Source organism: Astatotilapia calliptera, chromosome 6 (genome assembly GCF_900246225.1).
Source record: "Astatotilapia calliptera chromosome 6, fAstCal1.2, whole genome shotgun sequence".
NCBI classification, from domain to species: domain Eukaryota; kingdom Metazoa; phylum Chordata; class Actinopteri; order Cichliformes; family Cichlidae; genus Astatotilapia; species Astatotilapia calliptera.
This window is the reverse complement of record NC_039307.1, coordinates 31,814,988-31,833,501: the sequence shown is the minus strand read 5'-3', so window position 1 is coordinate 31,833,501 and position 18,514 is coordinate 31,814,988. Positions and strand designations below refer to the sequence as shown.

General features: G+C 39.7%; 1 protein-coding gene across 2 annotated transcripts in view; it reads right to left on the bottom strand.

Annotated features, from left to right (window-relative positions):
• The window catches only part of vasna (vasorin a), a 42,619-nt gene that overhangs the window by 22,374 nt on the left and 1,731 nt on the right, over positions 1-18,514 (bottom strand). The window contains exon 2 of one of the 2 annotated variants that reach the window (XM_026171746.1): positions 16,683-16,759. The exons of the other annotated variant lie outside the window; for it this stretch is intronic. The gene's annotated coding sequence lies outside the window, so the exon portion shown is untranslated. The remainder of the gene's footprint in view (positions 1-16,682; positions 16,760-18,514) is intronic. 2 annotated transcript variants of the gene reach the window in all.

Below are 18,514 nucleotides of genomic sequence, written 5' to 3'. Positions count from 1 at the left end.
ATAACCCAAGTATCAGTATAGTAAAAAAAATTAACAGAAGATTAGATTAATATATACCATTGGGTGAGATTAAATGAATATATAATCAGGGCTTTATGGTCTGAGATTACCAATGCAATGACTGTAAATACAAATCATCCAAAAACTATAAATGACAATCCAAAAATTACAAAACGCAAAGGAAATGTTTATATATTGTATTGTTTTCCCATTGATTTGATTTTTACTCATGGGAGTAGTACTTTAGTAGTAGTTTTCCTCTACAAATATAATTAATTAAAAAGTCTTCTGTGTGAAAAAATAACAGAGAAAGATAATCAGCTGTCTCCGATGAGCCTCTCATTCTCCATATGGAGTAGTCTTGTACTGTAGCTAGGATTTTTTACTTTGCACAGCAGCTGTGAGCTGGCACAGTGCAGTAATCTGTTGAAGTATTGAGTCTCGTGCAGTCCTTTAATGTGAAATAATACATTTTAATGATCGAAACTATAAAAGAAACATTCCCACAAAGTTAGTCATTGCCTGTGAGGTTTTTGGCATCACATGTGCTGACAATCTATATTAGGATGAAGAAGAATCGCATGCACAATGAGCCACATGAAAGCCACGATAAATAAATTACATTAAAAGCTTAGGTACAAATACAATTTATATTTCTTTGTCATTCTCTTCAACTGCATTTACTCCTTGACTTGTTCTTCTGTGTACTCTTAATAGAACCATTGTTTTTGGCAAAGTAGCAGCTCCACACTTAGAGACGTATCTGTGACTCCTCTTACTATGTTCCCCTCTGTCTCTCATTAACCGTACCTGCTTTTGTACTGTTAATAGAAGCAGTTACATACCAGCTAAATTGTATGATAGGACAACCTTTCTGACACTGGTAAGGGTAGCTTCAGATATATTATGAGGTTTGAAATATCAGATAAATGGCAATTTGAGCTGAAAAGCCAGAGTAGGGATCCAGTATCTGCCCTCTAGTAACTTACAATGGGTGAGTTGCAGTATCCTGTAAACAAAAATCTATCAGTGAAAGTATTATGACTTTAAGTCTGCCAGCACATAATGACAATTAACCTGGTTATTGCCTTGTAGATATGAGATTCGTGCAGAGGATGTGTAATTACCAGGAGAAGCCATTATAGAAGCACTGAACAAAGTAACCTCAGTCAGCTTTGTGGATGGTTTTGGCCTCTGGCGGTTTAACCAATGCCTTGGTGTGGTGTTTTAAGGTGTGGAAGTGTTCCAGTTATGCTCCTGCTATGCTGAAAATTCAGAGCAGTGTGCTGCGGCTGCCTGTTAGACCTTGAGTCCTATCTGTGGGTTTAAGGAACATTTCCGTAAGGAAATCCAGTCCCCTTCCCAGTAGAATACTAGAAGGTAAGCTTAGCTTGAGGTATTCATGGGCAAATGTATACAGAAGAATATCTGAACAGATTTAGATTTCCTCCTGAAGTAAATCCAAACAGAGCTGTACTGACAAGTACTTGACAGTAGAACAGTGTTAGTGTTGTTGTCGTTTTGTATTTGATTGGACTTTGTTTTTAAATAGGTGCAGATACTTTGGCTAATCTTACAGGGACTGAATGATTCTTAAGAATTGGTTGGCTTTATTCATTCATTGCTTCATTGCTATCTACTTTTTAAAATCAGAATCTTAGCCATTACCAGGACTTACTAGGACACAATTTCTAACAAGCACATCTGTTATGCCCCAGATGTACCTTTCAACAATGATAATTGCTGAACTGCATTTTGGTCTCTCTGTGCCTGGCAAACCTTAAAGAGTCATTTTTTTCATCACGTTATAAGGTAACGTGATGAAAGGTGTTTACCAAGGTGATAAGGTGTTTACCAAGTGAAGTTAAAAGCAATTATGTTGTTTTTGTGTCTGATCCACCAGCATAACAAGAAGGTGCTATGGAGCTATTTGCTGCTCCCTTTAGGGTTCACCAAAGCAGATAATCTGCCTTCATTCCACCCGATCCCTAGCATGTCCTCCCCTCCTCCATGAACCTCTTTTGTGGTCTTCTTCTTTTCTTCTTCTTTTCTGCCAGCTAAATCCTCAAGATCCTTGGTCCAGTAAATCCACTATCCCTCTGCAAATGTCCAAACCATTTCAGCCTTGCTTCACTAAGTGTATCTCCAACCTGATCAACCTGAGCTGTACTAATTTCTAATCCTATCCACTCTGGTCACTTCCAGTGAAAAATTTAACATTTTCAATTTTGTCACCTCCATCTCCTCCTGTCTTTTTATCTGTGTCACTGCCTCCAGCAGATCTCACTATCAACTTATAAACCTTCTGTTTCACTACTCCTGTCACAAATCACCCTTAACATTCACGGTTCACCCCAGGGATGTAAACTCTTCAAACTTGGGGTCAGCTGTGGCTCAGAGTGATTCACATCCCAGCTCCTCCAGACTGCATGTTTGAAGTAAAGCAAGACACTGAACCCCAAGTTGTCAGAGTACAACTGAGTTCACTTCTGTGAATGTGTGTGTAACTGTGTGAATGAGGCTTATAGTAAAAAATACCTTGTTTGCTCAGTTGAAGTAGAAAAGCGCTATATAAGAAAATCTAGGGCAGAAAACACATTTATTGTGCCTTGCTACTATTAACTCATCAAACAGCTCTACACCACACTAACAGAACACAAACTGAACTTTCATTCATTTTGCTAACTAGAAGAATATGTCTGTGTAAATAAATAAATAAATACATTTTTATTTATATAGCACCTTTCAAGACGGAATCACAAAGTGCTGAAAGATTTTTCAGCCTTTCAATGAGGATGTGGTGGTCAACTGTGTCGAAAGCTGATGTTAGGTCCAACATGAGTAGAACAGAGCATTTTCCTGCATCATTATTCACCAGGCTTTCACTAGAGACCCTAAGAAGAGCTGTCTCCGTGGAGTGAAATCGACGAAAACCTGACTGAAACTTATTGTAAATGCCATGTTTATCTAGAGCTGCCATAAGTTGCTTAGCCACAACCTTTTCTAGAAGCTTAGCAAAGGTTGTGTATCTTGATATGCTTTTGTTTCTTCTTGATGTGTTTACTTGTGGTACACTGGCCACATGCCTGCATTCAGGGTGAATGTTGGTGACACCGGGTTTTCCACAGAGTTGAAGCCTCAACATCAGCAATGAGGCACCACAAGCACAGTTGGGTATTCTGATGTAACAATTGGAGCAGCAAACAAGTCACAAAATCGAAGGTTGTGTGCATGTCTTCATGCTCAAGTGCTTCCAAATCTGTTTTGTCAATCAACAGTTGTAAATAAGCCTGTCACCTGGAGTCAGCTTCACACAGGTGTGCCAGCAGGCAAAGGGCAACAGGCACAACCCATACAAGCATGCCTATTCTTTCACCCACCTTCTCTTCTTACTATTTGTAAAAAAATTTCTAAACCGTCCCAGTGAGGTATGTAATCCTCCAGATGCTCCTTTTGTGGGTATTTTCCTTATAGCAAGAGTAAGTGCATAAAAACAAGTCTGATATAAGTAACGCACACGTAACTTGCTATTGTCTTTTTGAAATGTTTGTAGAGTCACCCCGAAGCAGTGAGCCTCCTCATTCACCTTCCTTGGATCTATCACTTCTTGGCCTGCAGTCACTTGTCGCTCACTTTAAAGCACTGTTCACTGTAAACAGAATCTCTGCAGCAAAGACAGTGATAGAAGTCACAACAGCAATGAAGACTTTTGAAAAAGAGCCAAGGTTCTCTGAGATTTTTACTGTCATTTTTCTCAATTAAGTAAGCCCGCCCCATCTTCATTTCTATTGCATCCTACAATCATTATTTTATATGACAAATTACGTCTTTAATGTTAAACACACGTGTGATGTAACTGTTCCTCCTTCATCTTTCTCCCTTACCTCCACCCCAGTTACTGACTGATGTTTGCCTGTTTGCCAACAGGGCGCCCTCATGTGTGTTCAGCCCTCTGGCAGGGTCCCTGTTAGGCATGACTGTGAGGGAAAAGTCGGGTGGTAGAGGCCTGTTCTCCGGTTTGTGCAAGTTTAAGACAGATAGCATCTTCACAGCTTATCTGCACTTTGAGACATCAAGCTCAGGTTTGGTTCAGACTAATTTCATTTGTTTGGTTCATCACCGCAAACATACACAGAGACAGAATGTTAAGAAAGCAGAAACTCGAACTGAAGCTTATCTTAATTGGCCGTTTACTGGTCCACATGAACCATCTGTAACCATGTGTACAGAGTATCCCATTCATATGCACTCAACTAACTTTGAGTTACCAGAACCCAACAATAAAATTATCTTGGATAATTATTGATTTTAGGGGTTATAATCACTTTTGTGTTTGATTGTATTGAACTAGTGACCTATCCAGGGTGTACAGCTGCCTTTTAGCCTATTTCAGCTGGGGTACGCACAAGTCCATAACTTTAAATCTTCCCCCCCATGAAAACTACATTTAACCTCACCTGTACCCTGATGAATTTTGACAACTCAATATACATCAATAAATGACAACTTGATTTTCGTTTTTTCTAAGGCTAGGTCTAGTAAGCCAATCGCCCTCACTAACTTCTGATGCAAACCCAGTTATTTTGTCCTGGAATCAGGCCTAATATAAGACAAAAACTGCTCAATTCAGAAAAAAGAAACAATAGTTACTCCTAGTATGCTTAGAAAGAGTTTAGTTGGATAAGCAGTTATAAAATTAATTCATCCAACGATTTCCTCAACCACTTATCTAATTTAGGGTTGTGTTGACCTCTTTTTTGTTGTAGCCTCACATTTCATAAATTTGAGGATGTGAAGTTAGTTTGAGGATGTTAACGTAATACTTATTCAGTCTAATTTAGAAGAAACTGGAGGTCTCATTTCCACAACATTTTTAGCTTACTGGAGAAAGTGTATTAAAAACGTGTATTCAGGTTTTTTCACCTGACTTTAAGTCAGACCCCGGTTTCTGCAAACGTGCAAACGCTGGGAATTTATTTATTTTTGGCTCACGCTGATTATGTTAGCTTATCCAACTAATATTCTAGTTAATAATCTTTTATACATATACAAAAGGGCTGAAATAATTACAGAAAAGCAAAGAAATGTTCTTACTATATACTTTCGTTTACCTGCATATAGGTGATATGCAACCAGCTTCTCTTTTTCCAGCATGTTACACTATATTTATTCAGACATTTCTTTATATTATGTTATATTTCTTTATGTTTTAGTGTTCAAAATATTACATAGAACCAAATTTGTTCTGTGAACATGCCGGAACTTATTTTCACCACAAGCTTCGGATGCTAGAGCACCGCTTGCGCAACTGTCATGGGAGTTCTCGCTTGACCAAAATGTACTCTGTAATTTGTGCGGAAATTTCACTGGGGTGGTGAAAAATCAGAAGCAGTGTTGTTGTTTACAGTCACACATCTAAAGATCAAATTTCACCTTCTGAAAAACCCATTAATATGAGGCACAAGCGGTTCATGTTTGTATGTAGACGTGCATCACTAAAGAACGATTTTGGCATCGATGTGGGATGAGTGTTTACTTTGTCACTTATCTATTTACTTTACCTCCTGACAGATGCTTTAAAATAAACACACGCACACATACACACACACACACAAGCCCATTCTTGTCCCTGCTGGAAGGGGAATCAATTAGTGCAAACTGAACTGCGTGTGTGTATGTTTGTTTGGCTCAGTTAAAGCCACTGACCTTGACTGGTTCATGACCCAGAAACAAAGGCTGCATTTTACACAGGAACAGATTTTTAACTCTTTGCAGTGCTGTTCAGAGCTAAACCAGGCCGTCTGTTCTATCAGCTTTACAAGACCAGACCTGTTCCCTGCCAGCATTTCCACAGTGTGAACGCAGCTACAGACACATAAAATGTGTCCTGGGAGGGCGACTTTGCTGAGAAGCCTTTGTGTCGGTGAGAGACGGGAAATATATGCGTATGAAACATACACACAAACAAACACACTCTCTAAATTACTCATCTTCCCAGCACACCATTTATAATGGCAGGAACCAGGTTTTCTATCTGTTTGTGCTTGCCTCACTATCAGCGCTCACAGATAATCAAACTCATCATCACATACCTCGAATAACCGGTAACTGCCTTCCAGTCAGTCTGCAGTAAAGTGACTATAACTTACTGTGGTGCACCGCAGAGTGTAAGATTGCGAGTCGAACCACTTAAGTCGTCCAACGAATGATGTAGTGTCACGAGGTCAAAGGTCATGTTAACAGTCTGTCTTACTTCTTAGGTTTGTTTTCATTCAAGAAGGAATGTGATGGATGTTAAACAGCAAACTATACAGAAAAAGGAATAGGTTAAATCAGAAATTTGCCTCTGTGTGCAACCGATTCATTTCTGTTATCGCTGCTAGCATGCTTTTTTTTGATGGCCCCACATTGCAAAACTATGACTTTAGTATTATAGCTAACCAAAAATATGTTGATTTCAGTGATGAGTAAAGCTGTATCGTCTCTTTAACCGATCGACTGCTTGAAGTAGAGGAGGATGTACTGTAAGTGTTTAAATCAAGATTACCTTAATTTGCTACAGCATATATAGTGCGCTCAGTGTTGGTGTTGTTTCTTCATCATCATAATAATGTTTGTCCAGGATCAATATTACAACAGACCAATCACGTTGTGATGTCATATCTTTGGAATGTGGAGGAAAAAGGAAAAGAAATGCCTTTGTTTACATATAACACCCTTCTAAAATAAATGGTAATCATTCCAAGTGTTTTCTTTATTCCTTTATGCTTTAGAATATATAATAGTGCTTTCAGCGTTAGCACGGTTAGCTCATTAACGCTTTAGCACCGTGCAGCCCCACGCACGGGGTGATCCGCATTAACTCGCTAACGGAGATTTGCCGCGTTAATGCAGTTATGGCGTTAACGTCATTTTAATATGCAAATGTTTGCAAAGTTTAACCTCACATTTGGCCCATTCGTTTTTAACAAGGTGTTACTTAGATTGGTGACAATCAGCAAAAGTTCAGTAAACACAAACATAAAGTTTGCAGGTGCTAACAGGTTTTGGCACTTCCACAGAACTCAAAGTAAAGGGTGGTTTCAAAGGTTGTTTGTTCCTCCCGCTGCCAAAAATTATTAATCTGACAGGCTTTTTATGTTCTCCCTTATAAAGTAATGCTCATGGTTGTCTGTCCAGTGAAAATAGATCGGATGAGAGCAGACTGACCTAACCATCGACCAGCTGATCCTGACACTATGTCACTTGATGTCAAACAGAGTCCAAGAAAATTGATTTCCAAACAATAAGAGAGTCAATAAAGAATTTAGCTTGGAGGAACGACTTCTAATACCCATGCCACTGAGCAGCTGTAGCTGTGAAGCAGTCAGACAAAACTACATAGTTTTAGCACTTCACTCAGCGTATCAACAGGTAATTGCTACAGCCACTGGTGTGTGGAAAAGGAAGCTTATTAGACATTACAAAAATTGTGACTGGCTGATTATCATCACCTCTTTTGGCTGTACTGTACTGTTAATAGCAGTAGCCGTATGTTTTTGTAACAAACTGTTTTTGTAACAAACTGTTTTTAAGGAGTGTGCTACAGAATCAAATCAAACTGGTTTAATTTAACTTGTGGTGCCGAATGACAGCATGTTGATTTAACAGCAGTTACACAAAAAGATCCATGAAAGCAAAAAAGTGGAAAATGCTACAAAGTCATTAGTTGAAGCTAAAAATATGAATGCTGGAGAGTCACATGTCACACTGCTGTGCAATAGCAAAGAACACTGTAGCTGCTGGAGAATGGTGAACAAGACATGAAAACTTTTATTACATTTAAATTCCACATATGCTGCCCTATCTGCGACAAATCCAGTGCTTCTTTTTTGTTTTAAATAACAGACATGCCATTCTGCATGTCTGCAGTAAAATGCACAGCGTGCTGGAATCAGACTCCTGGGAAGACAAATGTGAAGGAGCAGTGCTGACACGCTTCACTGCAGGCCAGGCGTTGACACACGACTCAGAAAAGCCTCGAGGCTCGGAGGGATGTTTGGAAAAGGAACAGGAAGAAAAAATGGTGTCGTGTTTATGTAGATGGATGGAGTGTGAATGCACAATTGCAACACATACACACAGACTCCCACTGAAGCCACAAGTAACCTCCTTTGATTTTGCACTGATGGGATAAATAAGGCTGGCTTTTTATGTATGCCAGCTCCATTTAATAGCTAGACTTGATATATATTGTAGGTACCTATAACAGTTAATTTGCAGAGTGTTAACTTTTGCAAAGCAGCTGATGGTATCTGCTTCACATCTCTGTTTCACAGAAGCTGAAAGAGGCCAGTGACAGCAATCAAGCGTAGTACTCTAATGCTCAGGTTATTTAAAATAACACTATTTTAGTTAGGAAAGCATCAGTTTGTAGAAAGTACGACAACAAGACAAGACAAAAGTTCCTAAAATACAACATGTAAAGCTTCCATTTATAAAAAAAAATTGTTTGTTTCAACTAGAGGAACAAGGCTGAGTCAATGTGCACTTTTTACTTTAATGTGCTCTGGTGTCTGCTTATTCAGCTGTCCTGTGTTGCTATCTCCAGCTGACAGACTACACGGAGTTTAAAGTCCTTTGGATCCTGTATGAACTCTTAGATTTCTATCTACAAGTCATTTTACATGCAAGGCATGCAAAGAAAATCTGTAGTAAGTTTATTTGGTTTGTCTCTGATCTTCTTACTGGTTAGAGGGGGTAAAAGCTCAGTTTGAAAAACATGAAATCACTCCATGCTACAATCAGTTTAATCTCAGTTTAACAACTTCTAAATTAGAACTGGCAGCTCTTTATAGTGTTGCAAACATAGTGACGTTCCCTCTAGATCTGGCAACTTCTGAGGCCTCTTTAAAGATCCCTGCATTTAAAAAAAATGGCGAAAGTCGACTGTTTTAATGAGAACAATTTATGTTACAACATCAAGAATGTGCGAATTATTTTGAAAAATCTAGCAACGTTTAGCAACCCTTATAGATTAAGCTTTAGTTTCTTAGTGTTTTCTCACAACTAAACTCACTGAAGCAGAATAATGAAGGAACAAAGAACACCTAAAGATCTTTTGCTCTTTCTTATTCCTCATTTTTTAATATTTTGCTTGGAAAATGGGTGCAGGGATTTAGTCTTTGGCCTTAAAAACTTTTTTTGTAGAGTTGTAAAAAACACAGTTTGTACAATTCCAGTAAGCTTGGAAGTTTTTCAGGAAATGTTCTACAGAAAAAGGCGACAGTCTTTTCAGTGGTGGCTCCTAATCTTTGGAACAATTTATATTTGTCAAACTGTGTTATGTTCACAATTTGACAAATAAATGGGGACAAACTGTGTTTGTGCAACAGGGTACAAGTAACAAGGTGCCTAAAAATCTAATTTATGACAAAATACTAGCTTATTCCTTGAGACAGGCGCCTTTTTTAAGTTTGAATGATTCATAGGTCAGTGTTGAGTGCCTTAACAAACAAAAAAAACATTCCTCTGAAAATATTCGTTTTCAAGGACTCGACTGAAAATGAGTGAAAAGAAAGGCCTTCAGAAAACCTGGAGAACTATTGCTCAAGACCATGATTAAAAAGCAATTACGTCTGGCTCCTTGGACACAAAATATAAAGAAATAAAGGGGTGGACCAAGACTTTTGCAGAGTACCATATATGAAGACTAAAGAACAACAGCTAACGTTAATGGTGCGTGAGGTTATCTATCACCTTCATTTACTGGCAAACTCTGGGTTTAGCAGGACACATCCCATCCTGAACCCCACCATATGCACACTTTTTCTATCCCTTTGAATAATGGCAGCCATCAAATTTAACTAAGGAGGGGGTTTAGTGAACGCCAGAAGTCTGTGAACTGAACAGCAACCCAATCAAGACTCAGCACAGATATATTAAGACCAAACTGCTGCAATTGAGCCTGTGAAACTGCTCCATCAATCCTTGCAACCTCAGTCTGTCTAATATATCCCATCTGTTCTGGGGAAGGGAGTCTGGTGTGTCTTGGCCTCATCCGTGGTATGGAATAAGGTTTCTGCAGTTGCCTGACCTGCTGACTGCTTGTTTTGGACTTTGCATTGGTCTGTCTATGTTTATGGAGTGTCTTATCCAGCAGTCACAGCTAATGTAGAGCACATTTGACGGACACTAGTAAATCAACACTGGCTCCTATCTACAAACTTAAAACAGAGTCTGCCACGTATCTGAGAGCAAATTTTAGTTAGTGCATCCTAAAGATTAATAAAACGTGTCGTTATTTGCTGTCTCAAAATCAAGCACAGCATTAGTTGCAGCAGTCCCAACAGATCAGCTCACCTTTACTCATGGCTCAGCTGATACTTAATGCAATCCATTTGGATGCAAAGACGTAAGGCACGGCTAATCCTGCCTACAGTTGCGGCACATCTGCAGGCTGCTTTGCAACCCATCTCCAATTCCACGGAATAATTGATGGAACAGCTGCTAATTTGCTGCTAACAATTCACTAACAGACCCCAAAGCAGCAAAAAGTGTGGATAATTTTAATTTTAGGGGATAAAATTATCAAAAGAGTCCCATCTTAAGCATACACTCTAAACTTCAAAGTTGAATTTTCATATCTTATACCATCCGTGTTTGGCATCGATATGAATACACTTGAATACACAGGCTACATTTCCACTATGAACCCCTCTGCTTGCCATTGTTGTTTAAGCTGCTAAAAGCTAACTCTTGATCCACCTCTGCGCTCTTTGAAGTGGAATTCATCTGTGAACAAGATGTCCAAATTAAAAATACCACAGGCTCGCCCACAGCCACATTCTGCTATGCAGGATTTAGCGAGACGGCAATGTGTGTAAAGTGCCAAGTCAGATGCATGTTAGACTACAGTAACTCAGACACACAGCTGCTGTCAGACACCGGGGGAGTTTAAATAAAATGTGATTGCCACTTTTTACCCAAAATGTTGTTGTACCCAGGTAAACATTGTTTGTCTTGAAAATAAAAGCAAAGCTGAGTCATTCTTGACCAGGAAATAATCCTCCTCATGATCTTATCCATGTTACAGATAAAAAGAACAGCTTTAAAGTGGTGACGTGCACAGACGTTTCTCATGAACAATAATTACTTGGCGTAATTCTTCTCAGCTTTCTGCTCAATTTAAAATCCGAATTTCCGTTTTACAGCAAACACAGTGCTGAGTCGATAAAACACGCTTTGGCCTTTGATTTTTTTTGTCACTGCAGTGTGAGACATAAACATTTACATATGTAAATACTTTGATCTTTTTTTCGTTCAAAACCCCAAGATGCATTGGGCATTGTAAAGCAGTGAAGCCAGAAAAATCTGAAAGATATATTATCATCTTGTGAAAAGCTTACTTATCTTTTCCTTTATATAATAATTTCTAGGTTTTATATTCCAGACTTAACTGCAGTCAGTTTCACCTTTCAGAATGCCGCACACCTTGGAACATCGTGACCCTAACCTGCTCTCATACTAATAAGCAAGCAAGTAACAGTTGCACAAGCCTCTTCAAACTCTTTTGTCTTGCTTTGGTGTTCCAAGTATCACCACAGGCTCCTGGCGAAACGGAAACCAGTCGAGTGAGTTTCTTCCTATTTGGATCACCTCTATTGCAATTTTGACTCAGACTCAACACTTTTTTTTTCTTTCTTTTTTTTTTGCCTGTCCTTCTTCTGCTTGGTCAGTTTCTTGTCCCAGTCTTCTGGTTGACTGAGTCCCCCTTTAACTCCTGACCCCTTAATCCCCTGCCAGCTGCAGCGAGGCCCCCAAGGAAGACCTGTGACTGTGCGTGCCTGTGTGTTTCTATCAGTATGTATGTGAGAGAGGCAACAAAAGTTCTATGCAAGATATGAATGAGCACTAGCATGCACTTCTGTACTGATTAGCACTGTCTAAAAGCTTTTTTCTTTACACATCATCATTGTGGATTGACATGTGCATGACATTTATCCTCTTACATGAAAGAATTTCTGTTAATTGATAACAGTAGTCTTGCCAGTTATGGTAACTTGCCAGTTACAACATAACTGGCAAGACTCAACATTCATACAAAGAGCCCATAAAGTTGCTACTAATCCACCCGAGGCTGTTATTGAACAGCGAAGCAGTGATTTATGTTATTCACAGACACTAAGTGTCTGACTGTTGAATTTCTTGGGTAACAAGTGTAGCATCACACCTGCAGTCATGGATGTGATTCAGCCGACTTTACAGTAACTTTTGTTGATATCTTTTCACTGTTGCACAACTCCTTTTACCCCCAAAGGGATCAATTATGCCTCTTCATTCATTAGTCACTGTTACACTCCGTCTATCTATTGGAGGCCATCCCAGCTGACATATGACTAGAGGCAGGGTACAACCTGGACTATCCAGCCCACCCCAGTCCATCAGCAACCATTTTTACTCACATTCACACCAACGTCCAGTTAACCAAAGACTATGTTTTTCTTCCGTTTGTGGGAGGAAGCTGGAATACCCAGTTTAGTTTCACCTAGCATTTTAAAAAGAGGAATCCTGAAACTAACAACCATTAATTAGTTGGTTTGTGGGTTTTTTGTTGGTACTCCCTTAACTTACACCAAAGCCTGATCAACCGCCTAGAGATTATCCTTCCAGTACTCTCATGTACCAACTGACTGTTCTGTTGCTATCACAGGGAAACTCTAAGGTCTTATTTAGAGTTAAGATATCAGTCTCCAAGTTAGTAATTTAAAAATACAAAATTTAAAACCAGATTCCTACCGAAAAACAATGGCCTGAGCCCAGCTCTAGAAATTAGGTACTAAACTTGCTAGCAATCGGTCCTAAGAATACTCTTGACTTCATTCTGCCATAGCAAGCTTTCAGTAACTCTTCACTGAGTTAAATGTGCAATCCTGACAACACAACACCAAAGAAGACTGCAGAATGCTACCAAGATAATGCATGCTTTGAGAGCCATTGGTGCACTCCATTTGAAGTCGAAATGTCTAAGGTCCAAGATAGAATTTTCAACTGGAACGTCCCCTCAGGTCAGACTTCCAGCCTTACACCAACACCCGCACGACCAACGCACGTAATGCATGTTAACATTAGTAAAACTGTACAACTTGCAATCTTTAAAGTCACTGTTGTGTATTTGTGATTGGCTAAATAAGTGATATCAGGGCATTGACCAGGATCTGCCTTTCAATGTGCTGCAGCTGTGCTTTTAAGCCAAAATAATAACCATTACATTGCATTGCTAGTGATGCATGGATGCCTGTACCTTCCTAAGGGGCTAAACAGGTCCTGTTTTTCCTTGCTTTTCCAAGTTGACAACTAAAATGCGCTCAACACAGGAGTGATGTCACTCCCAGCACCGATATCTGACTTCTAAGGCAAGCATTAAGCAGCGTAATATTGTGACAGACCAGCATTAACATTTTAGGAAACATATAATAGAAGATTTACATCACATCCTCTCATTATTTCTCACTATACGTCTAAAAGCAAAAGTTTCTGTAGTTTGCAGAATTCTGTTGTTTTATAAGACAATGTAGAGCAGGAAAGGCAACAGCAAGTCGAGGTATTGCTGCTAAAGGTGCTTCTACAAGCTACTTAATCATCTGTAGTCAGCTCTGTGCAGTCTCACAGAGCTGAAATTTAGAGGGTGTTTAATGTAACCGAATAACTGTTTATGTTAATGTGCATTATATTCTCTATTTAAAAAAAAACCTCACTCATGAATTGTGCAAATAGGCAAACGGAGATTTGAAAACAGACAAAATCAGGTCTTACCTATCTGAGAGTAAACACGATACTACACATGCACCTCTATGCAGACTTATAGAGGTCCCCTAAAGTAACACCTCACCTAACAATGGCTCAGCGATCTTTCAAAAGTCCTGATGCGTACAACTAGTTAGGCACACACGTCAACTTTAGTGCACGCGGCTGTATTGAGCAACAATGCCGGTTTGTCAAACGGCCTCTGTCCTCACCTGTTGTCTGTCTGACTTGTTGAAAATATCACAGGTCCAGACCTCTGATCTTTGAAATGCTTTGTGAGGCCCTGCAGTCCCCAGGCCATGTGTGTTTGTGTGTGTGTTGACTTGTGCTGTGAATGGGAATGAAAGGGTGTGTATGCGTGCAAAGCAAGACTATGTGCCCCCAGGAGGAAAAAAAAAGATGGAAAGGGGCTCAGAAAGAGGGGGCTGGAAGCTGGGCTTTCTCTAATCTACTACACTACCCCCATCCAAAGACACACACACACACATATACATAGATACACACTTGCCCTCAGGTATATCTCCCACTGAAGGACAGGGTGGTGAAGTGTTATCTTAAAGGCAGATTAAGGAGCAAGTCTGAATTTGAAAGCTTTCTTTATATGGAACAGAGACTGATTCTCTCAGCTCTCAATTGGCAAGGAAAATGCTTACTTGCTTAATGGTCATTGTCATTTTTAGAAGCTGATTTTGCAGTTTTATTAAGGTCTCAACCCCAAGGGGAACTTTTGTTGAATACTAAGATTTTGTTCTTAAACTCGTCACACATTAAGTGCTATGACCGAGTGGAAAAATAGGTATTTTCAAGTCATCAGAAGGTTGACTATCCTGCATTCTGCATAAAGCAACACAGTTGTTCTACTGGAGGCATCTTACATCTCCTGGTGTCTCCTGGTACCACGCAGGAATGTTACAAGGAGCATGCATGTGTCACGCTCTTTACCTTCCTATTGACTATTGAGCCGCCAGTGTTTATACAACACACTGTGAGGGTGGGTGTTCGGGGGGGGGGGGGGGGCATGCTTCACGGGTTAGTAAAAGGAGTAACAACTCCTAAACCATCCTTGGTGGTGGAAGGGGAGTAGGCAGGGTTTAAACTCAAGGAGGTTCCCCTCTGGTGAGCGTGTTAAGCCTCACGTTGTTATGTGTTGTTTGAGTCTTGAATTCCTCGGCTGTCAAGGAGGCTTGTAAAGATGTAACATGAGCCTTTTTTTTTTAATGTTGCTGAAAACAGAGACCAAATTTAGCAATATAGCCCAAATCCTGTCATTCAAATGAATGTTTTAGTGGATTTAGGCAAAAATTAGATGCATAACAGGCTGCAAGAAAAAAAGAGGCATCCACTTCCAGTAACTGAAACAATCTTTGTCTCGATTTTTTGGGGTGTTTTTTAAAGTAAATTGAGTATAAGCGTACTTTTTAAGTGGTTGTGTGTTTCATGACGTTGCAAATTTGCTGTCTTAAAGGTTTTGCACAAAACAATTCAAAGATGTTTTTTGTGACTGTGGAAATTAGGATACTTCAGTCATTGAGATAATAACATGATACAAGTTCCTCTTTCTGACACTTAAATTGTTTAAATTTATCACACTAGTTAAGTTAGAAAGAAATGCATTCATCAACTGCTAAAATAACAAAAGGGAGCAAATCCAGAGCAGCGTAATGACCCAACTCGGCAGAATGATTTATTAGCAGTCGGAGGCTTGATGTTGGACGTCTGCTCCATCAGCGTAGCCCTCACTTCCTTAAATGTTCTCAATTGAGCTGACAAGCAGCTCAACCCACCGCACATCTGCAACAACAGCAAGAGCGAATTCTTCCCTCTATCTTTACACTTTGTGCTCAAATACCAATGTGATGGAAATGACAGTTGCAACTGAATAACGGCAGAATAACAGCTGATGATATAAAGCGTTTGGTTTAAAGATACAATGTGAAGACATATCTATGTAAATATTCAACTGTTCAACTGATATGTTTTTTTGTAGAAAATGTAACGATTCCAGGAATGGATTTTTCCGAGAGAGGAGATATGCTTTAAAATTTCTTACAACTATGAACAACAAATTAAACACACATAAACTCAGTATTGGACTTTATTTGAGATTCAGACACGTATTTCTATGTTATTAGTGTATACTGAAACAAATTTAAGGCTAAACACCAGAACAGCACTAAATAAACAAGGTAGCAGATGAAAGTCAGTTTCAAATGAGGTCTCTTACATTAATTTTTTCCATTGCAAGGCTTCTGTTGAAAGCTTTTTGGAGTTCTAAACAGACTGAGGGTGTTTTCGCACATTCGCTGTTGAGTCAGCTAAACTCGAACTCTGTTTCATTTCCACCCTTGGTGCGGTTCACTTGTGCAGATGTGAACATGGTAATGGCACTTGGGTGTGGACCAAAATGACCACCCCTGATAGGAGGTGGTCTCAGTCCAGTATCAGGCGAACTCCAGAGTGGTTCGTTTATGTTGAGAATATGATCTGAATGTGAGCTCGCGCCAAGCCAAACACCATGTGCACGCTGCAAATTTGAGCTAAACGCTGTGCATTCTGGGATGCAGCAGTACCGCAGATATGCAAAGTACACAAACTGTAACAACCAGAAGTAAAATGATTAAAGTCACCCAGATAAATACAAATGTCAAGAGTAAAAATTATCCACTAGTTCAGGCTACAGCACTTTCTTCCTATACTGAATTTGATGCTCCCACCTCAGACACAATCTGACCTTCAGGCCTGAATTTGGTCAATAGCTGACTAAAGTTTTTATAGGCAATATAGTATAATTAATATAATTGAGAGTATGTACTGTCTGGTGCCTGTAATAAGGTAAAGTTTCCTCCAACACTGTGCTATTAATATTTCCATTATTTTTTCAGCTTCGATGCACTGACCTCACACTACTTCCTGGTTTCTCAAACCTCCTCACATGGTTTTGTAGTGACGCATTTCAGTTCACTTGGAGTTTTCTCTGTTGGAAAAACATACAAGTTTACAAACTCGTCAATTGATTTAGAACAGAGTGTAAAAAAAGGTGTGAAAACGCTCCAAAACTTAAAAAAGTGTCACTGAATGTAAACAAATTCTGTTACTGATTATGATACAGGGAGGGTGGTTATCACAATTTACCTTGGATTAATTGGGACTTTCTGTTCCACATAAAAGAGAAAGCCACAAAAAAGCATTAGTCTTACAGAAAAAAACAAAGCTGGATAACAGAGAAGAAGAAACCAGAACAAGGGAGCAGGAGGGTGAGGCTTGACGGGAGTCTCTCTGCAATGTAAAAATGTCCCATCTGCACATGTAAAACGCAGCGGACGCAGAGAAAACAAGAAAGGAATGACAGGATGGTAAAAGTGTCAGGATGAAGTAGGGAGGGAGAAACTTTTCATTCAGGAAAGCCAAGAAAAACAGTGCCGCCAGCTCATCGAGGCTTACAAATCTACGGAAATATAAATAGCACGATGTTGGAGGGAAGTTCACTTCATTACAAGGGCTAGAAAATAAGTACCGCTTTTTGTGTCACTAATGTTGTTTACCAATAAAAAGCCTACTCAAGTTTGGTACAGTGACCAAATTCTAACCTCAAAGGAGGGGTGTGTGTGTGTTTGTGTGTAAGAGCTAGGTGTTATTCAACTTATGTGGATGTGAATGCATTTGCAAAGTCACATTATGGAAAGTCTACCTAGTGTTATATACCTAGAATATATAAAAATGAATGTACCGACTATGACTTCACCCATCATTTTGTGGGCCTGGCGTTTTGGGTGTTGTCATCTTGGATTTTTGAAAGCAGACGATCAGGAGTGGGACAGTAACGAACTGCCAGTCAAAATCACAAGACAGCCACACCCTAAGGCATAACCCTGCTCTATCGCTCAAAATCATAATTTACAAAATGAACATCAGACTGCATTGACTAAGATTTTTAAACTAGCACCTGAAACCATGAACTCGTTAAGAACGGGTTTACTGAGGTCAGAAATAAAGGGAGAAGTGGGCTCACTACTGTAGAACGTGGCTGGTGGGTCGCCACCTGTTGGCCATTAGTAAGAAAGGATCAGTCACTTTTTGGATCCACAGGCTATGTTCACTCCTTTAGTAAAGAGTCAAGATGTTAAGGCTAGGAAAGAAGTCAATAATGTTGAGCTTAGAGGAAGACTCGTGGAAATGCAAATAAATGTAATGTCTTCTGTATAAATGGTTACTTTTAGCTGTGAAACATCTGAGGACCACAGGGCTCATTTAAACTCCACTAAGGGGGGGGGGGGGGGGGGGGGGGGGTGTTAGCTGGTGTGGCTGATAACAAGTGAAATCTCACACACACATCCATCCAACCAACCCTCTTCACCTTGTACCTCTTTACTTCATTCATGAGCTTATTAACTCCCTGATGGAGGAACTTTCCTTCATGTTCCCCCTTATTTAGTTGTCATGGTGGCTCGACCTGAACACTTATTAGCTGACCCCTGGGATTAGTCCAAGCTTGAGATGAGGAGAGTTGAGGTTAAGCCTTCACCTCGAGGTGCTCGCTGCAGCATCTCACCAGAAACCTTAATTAAATTGCTGAGACACCGCGTCAGGAATGTTTGCTTTACTCTCCTGTATTCACTTCTGTCCATCCCATCTGTCTCCACCTTTCTTTGCTTTTCCCATAGTCATACTCCATGCTGGGTTTGTTATACTACCCCAAACTCATCACGGAGCAGACAGTGAAGGCAGCGAA